This window comes from Canis lupus, chromosome 21, assembly GCF_011100685.1.
Source record: "Canis lupus familiaris isolate Mischka breed German Shepherd chromosome 21, alternate assembly UU_Cfam_GSD_1.0, whole genome shotgun sequence".
NCBI lineage: Eukaryota > Metazoa > Chordata > Mammalia > Carnivora > Canidae > Canis > Canis lupus.
In genome coordinates this window covers 51,199,047-51,207,825 of record NC_049242.1, presented here as the reverse complement: position 1 = coordinate 51,207,825, position 8,779 = coordinate 51,199,047, and the positions used below count along the sequence as shown (strand labels likewise).

General features: G+C 42.2%; 1 long non-coding RNA gene across 2 annotated transcripts; it reads right to left on the bottom strand.

The window, feature by feature from the left end:
• Positions 1 to 240: 240 nt before the first annotated feature.
• On the bottom strand, positions 241 to 7,070 carry LOC111091619. 2 transcript variants are annotated; one of them, XR_005375397.1, is made up of 4 exons: positions 6,851 to 7,070; positions 2,264 to 2,393; positions 2,013 to 2,141; positions 241 to 1,871 (listed from the first exon to the last, which is right to left on the bottom strand). It is a non-coding gene; the product is annotated as an uncharacterized LOC111091619 (long non-coding RNA). The 2 variants fall into 2 exon arrangements; XR_005375396.1 differs by having other exon boundaries at positions 241 to 2,141.
• Between the last annotated feature and the right edge of the window lie 1,709 nt (positions 7,071 to 8,779).

Here is an 8,779-nt window from a genome sequence, read left to right as displayed (position 1 = left end):
GGGATCCCCAAGAAACTGATTTTAAATGCAAATTAAAGGGCCAGTATTTATTTTCACACACGGGCAAAAGTACAGACAACACACAAAGCTGTGGTAACAAGGATACTTCTTATACTGCTGGCAATTTACATTGAAAATCTTTTTTTTTTTTTTTAAGATTTTATTTTATTTATTCATGAGAGACACAGAGAGGCAGAGGAAGAAGCAGGCTCCATGCAGGGAGCCCGATGGGGGGCTCGATTCTGGGACCCTGGGGTCATGCCCTGGGCTGAAGGCAGATGCTCAACCGCTGAGCCACCCAGGGGTCCCTACATCGAAAATCTTAGAAGAAGGGAAGTGTGTGTGTGTGTGTGTGTGTGATATTTGGCAGTTGTAACAAAAAATGTAACTGCATTTTCTTAACTACTAGTAGGATTGAACATTTTTTCATTTGCTTATTTGCATTTCTTTGGTGAATTGTTGGTTTCATCTAATTTACTCTTTTTTAAATATGAGTAAAAAGATATCCTTATTTTAATAAATCCTCTAAATTTTAATATAGCCAAACAAACATTATTTTCCTTTATAATTTCCTTCTAATGCTTCAATGAAAATCAACACCATTCAGCCAGCTTACTATGTGCTGGGTTAAGATGGGTAATTCTTGGTCCCCTGCCTTTAAGGATCTTATAATCTATTGAGGTAGGAAAATGTATGGATAACCAGAAATAACACAATATAATGAAGACTCCTAACTCTGGGAAACGAACTAGGGGTGGTGGAAGGGGAGGAGGGCGGGGGGTGGGGGTGACTGGGTGACGGGCACGGAGGGGGGCACTTGACGGGATGAGCACTGGGTGTTATTCTGTATGTTGGCAAATTGAACACCAATAAAAAATAAATTTATTATTAAAAAAATAGACTACAGTATGTTCCAGTAAGATCACTGAAAAGGGAACCCCTAATCCTTGCTGGAGTCAGAGCATCCTCCTCAGATGTTCATAGATATTTTCCGACATGGGACTGTTAGCAGAGAGTTGAAGTGGGATAATTAGGAGCATCATAGAGCAAGAAGGTTGTAAAAAAAATGAGTTTGGAAAGCCCTAAAAGCCCAATTTCCTGAGATCAAAATTTGCCCGAAAGTAACCTCGTGTCTCTTTAGAAGGTTAGAGCTGTGACTGCAATTTTCATTTCTCCTGGTACTTGACTATTCCGAAAACTCTGTCAAATAAATGAAAGGAGACAGACCCCCCCCCCACCACCACCACCAGTTCAGCCTGTGGAGCTCAGGTGGCCTCGAACCAGCTGCTGAGGATGAGTCACAGAGTATTCCCTGGTGCTTTGTTGCCTGGAAATGGGAAAGGTGCCCCTGACTATGGCTGTGACATTTTGAAGGAATCCCATTAGCAGTGTAATTGAAACTATCCCAAGGTTCACCTCTTGGATCCTTACATTCTTGACCTTAAGAGTGAGTTGCAGTCTAAACGTCCAGGGGGAGATGTGGGGTGGGAAGCTCAAACCAGGGATTTTGATGGGTGTCCCCGTTGAGCTCAGCTGTGTTTACAGGCTGTTGGGAAGAAGGTCAGGGGCAGGTGTCTTAACGGGCTCAAGAAGCAGCGAGAAGTTGATGATGTTTAGGGGAGTGAGGATGGTGGGTAAGTGGGAGAAGAATGAAGACGGGATGGTTTGGAGTCACAGTGAAGATACCGGGATCAACACATGGTAGATGACGGGTGTTAGTCTTAAACTTGATAAATCTGCATTCGTGGGCCTCAAGGACGGAGGATAGCTTTACCTTGTTTCCTGCAGTCCGCAAGCATTCATGGAACTGAGAAAGCAGCTCCCTTCTAGGCACTGTCCCTGACCACCAGGAATGTTTCACAAGCACAAACCTTTAAAAATGGAAGCACATTTGAAATTTGAAATTCAGATATCAACATTAGGGTTGTTTTAGTTCCCTTGTGTACTTGGAGTTTGGAGGTTTAAGACTTTAAAATTGCAGTTAAGACGTTTAGTTTCTTCCTAGGATTTACCTCCCTGCAGGTGGCTGCCACCAGGTGAGAGCTGGAACTAGATACCGCCGTCAGCTGTTCGGCCTTCCTGCTCTCGGGCAGGTGCAGCTGAACACACACCATCACAGCCCGGATCCTCACTGCGCTCACCTATAAATGAAATACGATGGACAGCGGAAATGAGCCCTCTTACTAAATCACAGACTTCCCCCCTACCGAAAGCACAGCTGCAAAACAACGAGAAAATACGTAAGTGCTAACTGATCCATTACCTGTTTGAGAAGATGACTCTGATTTTGTTCCCTGGTAGCGTTTCTTCTTACCCAAAGTCTCTTTTCTGAGAAACTTCCCCAGCAGTTACACTCTGTCCGTATCTCGTCAGTTTCTTAGGCCAACACATCACTAATTTAGATAAAAGTCTTTTATTAGATGAAGGAGCCTAGTTATAGTGTTTTTGAAGATTCTTTAAACCTATTTTGCAATAAAGTAGGGTGTAAATAATGAGCGGTGCCCTAACTCAAGCTGTCATTCTTCCAGACCTGACCTGACAATCTGAACGCAGCTGAGAAACTCTGGGCCTCGGATGAAGTTCTGGGAAGGACTCATAGAGCCAAAGCTGGGGGTGGAGACTTGAGCAATGATGTAGGGTCTATAAATGTGGACGGTTCACAGCTTACCCCTCTCTTAGGAGAGCATGGTATGTACTGCACTATCTAGGGAGCAGCAGCATTCTGGGGTTAGTGTCCACCTGTAGGTCTTGGGGTCTCAGAGAAGCTACGGCAGAAAGAATAAATAAAAAACTGAATTTGTCCAAAGTAGAGGAGCCTTTGCAACAATCTATTTGAGTAGAGCAAATTCCTGGCGGGTTGAGACTCTCTCTGCTCAAGAGCCATGGCTGACGTCTTAACCACTCATGATGTCCCCACATGCCTGTGCCCATCGAGTTCCAGGACTTCCTCGTGATCCTTCTGAGCCAGAACGCCAGACAGTGGCTGCGTGACCCAGTCTCCCTTGAGGAAAGAATTGCTGCGCAGCTGCCCGAAGTCTGGTCAGTTACTGGCCTAAGGATCCTTCAGGGTCTGTTTCATCTTTTGACCCGAGGTCATGCTCCTCTGGGGAACCCCTTTTCAGTCCCTGAGCAGGGCTGTGGCATAAGAGCCCGGACATTCCTGCCCAATCTGGGACTCCCAGAGGAGGCACTCTGTGCTCCGGAGCTGCTAGATGGGCTGGCAGAGCTGCCTCCCTCTGATCAATCCTACTTCTCCGCTTCCTTTCACAGATGTTAGTCCTTAATGACCCTTTTGCTTTCCTGTGTCACATCCGCCAACACAACTACTAGTCAGCTTTGCAAGAAAAGACGTACCGGCACTTACTGAGCACCTATCCTATGTCAGGAATTGTTCTAGATTATCAGTCTGTACTCTCTTTTTGAATCTTCACATGACCTTATGTGCTAGGAACTATTATTATCTTCATTTTTTTTTAAGATGCAGAAACTGGAACAGATGGCATAAATTACTTGCCCAAAGTCAAACAACCAGGATGACTCAAGATTTGAATGTTGACAGGCTGAAGCTAGTGCTTCTAACAGTTCTCCTCGTTCTCCGTATTTGCCAATCCTGGGCCAGTTCAAGCACGGTAGCCACCTTTCAGTACCAGCATGTAAGCACGCGGATTTGCTAAATTTATATTTCCAGCCCCTAGTACGTTGCCCGGCACATAAAAGGAGCCCAATGAAGTTTTGATGCTGAAGTGAACAAAGGGGAACTGCACATCCCAGAATCCCAATTAGGTAAAGGAACGTAGCACAAAAGACAGTGAATACTGTGGGGAGGAGATAATGACTGTGTATGGAGTAGACGTGACACGGAAGGAGACAACCTACAGATTGTGAAACTGTGCACGAGCTTTTATAATTTTGAGCTCCTTCCCATTTTAGCCTCCGCTAGTCTGGGGGGCAGGCCGATGTGGGAGAGAATATGGAGCAGTTAACTCTAATATGTTGGACCTTGTTGTATGGATCTGTACTTTCCCTTAACCAAACACAACAGCGTCCTTTAAACTTAATGTAATTGAGATATTGAAAGTTAAGTCTTTCCTTTCCTTTCCTTTCCTTTCCTTTCCTTTCCTTTCCTTTCCTTTCCTTTCCTTTCCTTTCCTTTCCTTTCCTTCCTTTCCTTTCCTTTCCTTTCCTTTCCTTTCCTTTCCTTTCCTTTCCTTTCCTTTCCTTTCCTTCTTTCCTTTCCATTATTATTCTTATTCTCTTTTGGAAGGATAGCAAGTATTTCTGAAGAGAAGTTGATTTTGTGCTTCAAAGTATTGTTTGGAGTCAACTACCGTCTTTCTCCTCCTTTTTCTCATCCTCACGTTGAAATCCATACTAGGCTGGGAACTCTGGGGGTACAGGTTAAGATTCAGGAACATCCCTAGACATCCACGCCGGTTGTTTGCTTTAGGGATTGGATCACTGGGGCCCTGCTAGTGACATTAAGCCATGATATGCTCATAGGTGGCGTGCTTATCAATTGATGAGGTGTCATAGGTGCATCTTTGAAATGCATCCCGTTTTGAGAATCTCTGCGCCATTTTAGGTTGATAAGGAATAATATTCTTTTGTTGTAAGGTAGTAGAAGGAGTAATTGATAGGATATACATATCCATGTGCTTCATAATAGGGATTTAAAATCCATCTCTTTTTTGTTTTTTTGGGTTTTTATTTATTTATTTATTTTTAAATATCCATCTCTTTAATCTTTGATAGAAATGCTATCTTAAAGCTTTACTTTAATTGTATTCTTAATAGCCAAAGAAGTGGTTTTTCGCTTCTGTCTTGGGCTGTTGTGTTTTCATTTCCACCAGTTTTGCCAGTTTCCATCACTGACATTTAAGCTTTTGTGCTCCCTTCAATGCAAATAACAGGAAATGCTGCAACCAAATCCAAAGGGGGTTAACTAAGAAGCAGACTTTCTAATTTGAGATTTGACACCCATCTCACCCTAGCATAAGGTCTGGTAAATATTCAAATGGATTATATTTCTTGACGGGACTTCTATTGAATTTTAGAAAGAAGGATCAAAGCGTTGAGATTTAAGTTCTGATTCTGCATATTTCCTTCTTAAACTATATCGAAATCCTCTGAATATTTTTCCCACAAGAAAGTTTAATAAATCCTCAGTAAGTCATTTCCACTAGAGATTTTGTCTTTATTACAGTGAAGAGACTAGATATTTTAATTCATGGTTGGGTTCCTGTTCCAGGGCATCTAAATGCTCTATTTTTTAGAACATGAATGATCAATTGGCTAACTATATTTCATGATTTAGTATAACTCCCTATAATTCATATAGGGAAGACATTTAATTAGTTTCTTCTCCATATCCTTGGAACATAGTCTAAAAGTACAAATATACCCTGGAATGTAATAAGGATGATAATAGTAGCAAAGCAACATTAATTGTGGCATCTAATGTTTATTGAGTGCTTAATATGTCCTAGGTACTTTGCCAAGAACTTTACACGTATATGCACGTATATGCACGTGTATATATATGTGTCCGTCCATGCGTGTGTTTTCATCTAAGCTTCGTAACAACTCCAGAAAGTAGTTACTATTATTACCCAGAAACTGGAGATGAGAAAATGGAAATTCAGGAAAAAATATATATATAACTTGCTTAAAGCAATGTTATAGTGACCTATCTGGAATACTGTGACTCTGATTCATTTCAGATCACAGGTTCTTAACCATTAAGTACTACGGCTAATAAAAAGAAAAAATAGAGGTTGCTATAGAAGGTCTATTGTAAGGAATATATTTATCTGGGGACTCCTAGATCTCAGCATTGGAAGAGACCTTAAAGGTCATTTAATCCAGTCACTGATTATTTTGGAATGAGATTTATTTAGTTAAGATCTTTGCAAGTGCATGGCATGGAGGAGAGGAGACCGGTTTCTGTCATAGATCGGACAACTTGTTATAGGTCTTCTTAAAAAATCTCTTTGTGTCTGAACTTTTTAATGCATAAAATGGTCATAATGACATTAGCCAAACCATCCCAGAGCTGATACATGAGTTGATAGGTATGGAAATGCTTTGAAAAGCGTCATATATTACACTACTGTATTACAGAGATGCCTTTACGTCCTTACCCCATAAAGAAATTCCAATTTGACTTTGATGAAGGTCTTGAAGGAATCAGTACCTTCCCTTATCTGTACATTTAATTACAATAAAACATCGTAGAAAGATGTTTGTGTCCTGTACAAACCTCTAATGTAATATGTATAGCATCTAGGTTATATTCAGAGATTAATCGTATGTTAAGATTAAAACATTAAGTAATAATTATCACACGTTAGTACATCTGGAGAATATTTATAGCATTAAATTTTTTGAAAAATCATTCCTAAAGCTTCAAAAGCCAGTCTGTGCTTGGTCTAACCCTCCTGCTAAGTGATTAGATTGGACACAAATAGAGAGGATGGTTACGTGTCTATTGACCCTGAAGTAAATATCAAAGGACACAACAATATTAAATTCCAGACATAATAATCCAAGTGTATGAAAATACCTGAATCCCGAGTAACTGTCTCTCCTTGTAAAAAGTGACCGCATTAAAGAAGGACAAGACATGTCTGACAGATGGGAACGTCACTGTCTTTAAAACTCATCCCTTCCCCCAAGCAGGAAAGACAGGAGCATGGACTTTTTCAAACGTCAGCTGCTAAATTCTTATTTTATAAAAAAAATAATAATAAAAATAAAATGAATAAATAAATAAATAAATAAATTCTTATTTTATTCTGCTTGGTACAAAACAGCATTAGTTCATTCATTCAAAAAGCCATTTTTTGAGTACCTGCTATATACTAGGCAGCACGGTAGGCTCCAAAGGGTGCCGGACATAAATTGTAGAGATTTTCCCTGAAGAGTCCACAGCCCAGGGCAATAGGTAGACACAGAAATCAACTTTGTAGAGAGAAATTGCTAAGGGGGACATTGTCCTTGAAACAATGTCCCGTGTGGGAGGAAACGTGCCCTAAGGGACGGAGGCCACAGAACTCTGGAGCACGCAGAACAGTTCTGTGCTGCTGATTCTGAAGCGTTTGAAGGTCACTGAAGGAGATAAACCTTGGAGTTAGAGTCATGAGGGTGGCCTGGAGCCGAGGGGGAGGTACAAGGTGAGAGAGGCTGTGGGAGCACGGCCCGTGCCATGCATTCTCCGACGTGCGCTTCGCGTTGTGGGCCACTCGCCTTCAAACTTGCCTGTCCCCATTCTCTTATTATTGCCCTAGTTTTTGAGTCCTGCCTCTCCCTCTGTCCCCCCTCCCCCGCCCTGTCATTGACTCCTCGTCTACTTGCTCTCCTAGGGTGAGCTCATTTATGGTTGCGGGTGAACGACCCCCGAGTGTTTGCCTCCAGGCCAGTGGGCTCTGCTCAGCCGCCGAGCATTCTCTGAAAATCTTACCGAGGATGGACGTTATAATGGGCCGAATTATGTCACTCTCCCGGGATCCCCCCAAATTCATATGTGGGAGTCATAATCTCCAGTACCTCTGAATGTGACTATATTTGGAGATAATCTTTAAAGAGATTGTTTCGTTGTTGAAGTTAAAATGGACTTACTAAGGTGGCCCTAATCCAATACGTGTGGTGTTTTTGGAAGAAGAGATTAGGGTAGAGCATGGACACACAGAGGGGACACCTCATGGAGGCACAAAGGGGAGACAGTAATTCACAAGCCATGAAGACAGGCCTCAGAAGGCTCTAGCGCTCCCGACACCTTGAGTTTGGACGTCTAGCCTCCAAAGTTGTAAGAATATTGACCTTTGTTACATAAGCCCCTCCGTCCGTGGTGCTGTCCCAACTAGCATAGACGTCTCCCGCCTGACACACCTAAAGTGAAACTGCACCATTGCTTCCCTCCCGGGCATTGAAAATCAGACATTTATAGGGGTTAAAGCCCAGAGGTAGCCTGAGAGGGAGTAGACCTCCCCCTACAACGTGCACCAGGGCAGCCAAATATGGGAAGGACACTTATGAGTCCCTGGAGATCAGTACCAGGTTGGAAGTCAGGATTGATGTCAGGGCCATGAAAGAGAAGTAAGAATATAGAGATAAGCAACTAGAAAAGGTAGTCACCACGTGAAATCCCACATCCATATACACGTTTCCCGACTTTCTGTCACGTGACTAATATGCATTTTGGGGGCAATCACAAAACATGTTACTATCATATTATATTATTATTATTTAATATGCTTTTTATCACCTGTCAACGTGCTATGACTAGATTTATTTTTCAGTAGATATAGACAGATAGACAGAAAGACAGATAGATAGATAGAAGACAGACAGATAGGCAGACAGACAGACAGAGAGATTAGATAGATAATTAGTTATATAGGATTTATCCCCAAGCTAATAGCATCTCTTGCTTGAATTATTTCTGTGGGCTATTACCAAATCTCTCTATTTTTTTCCCCGCTTTCTGGCACCGTTGACCATTTAGCCGCCAGAGCACTATTTTTAAATGACGCTTACAGGGTAATAAAGGACTAGATCGTCTCGTTCCCCTCCCTAAACTCTGCCTCCGCCTCCCATCTGCTGGCTGCTCACTGCACTTCAGACACGATCTGTGCTTCTCGCCAGGACTGCAGTGTCCCCGGGGCTGCTTTCTGACCACATCCCACCCTGAACCACTCTTGGTTTTCAGCCTGTTGTAAGGCTTTGGGGCCTTTGGGTTTTCTTTTCTTTTCTTTTCTTTTTTTTTTCCCTTTTTCCTTTA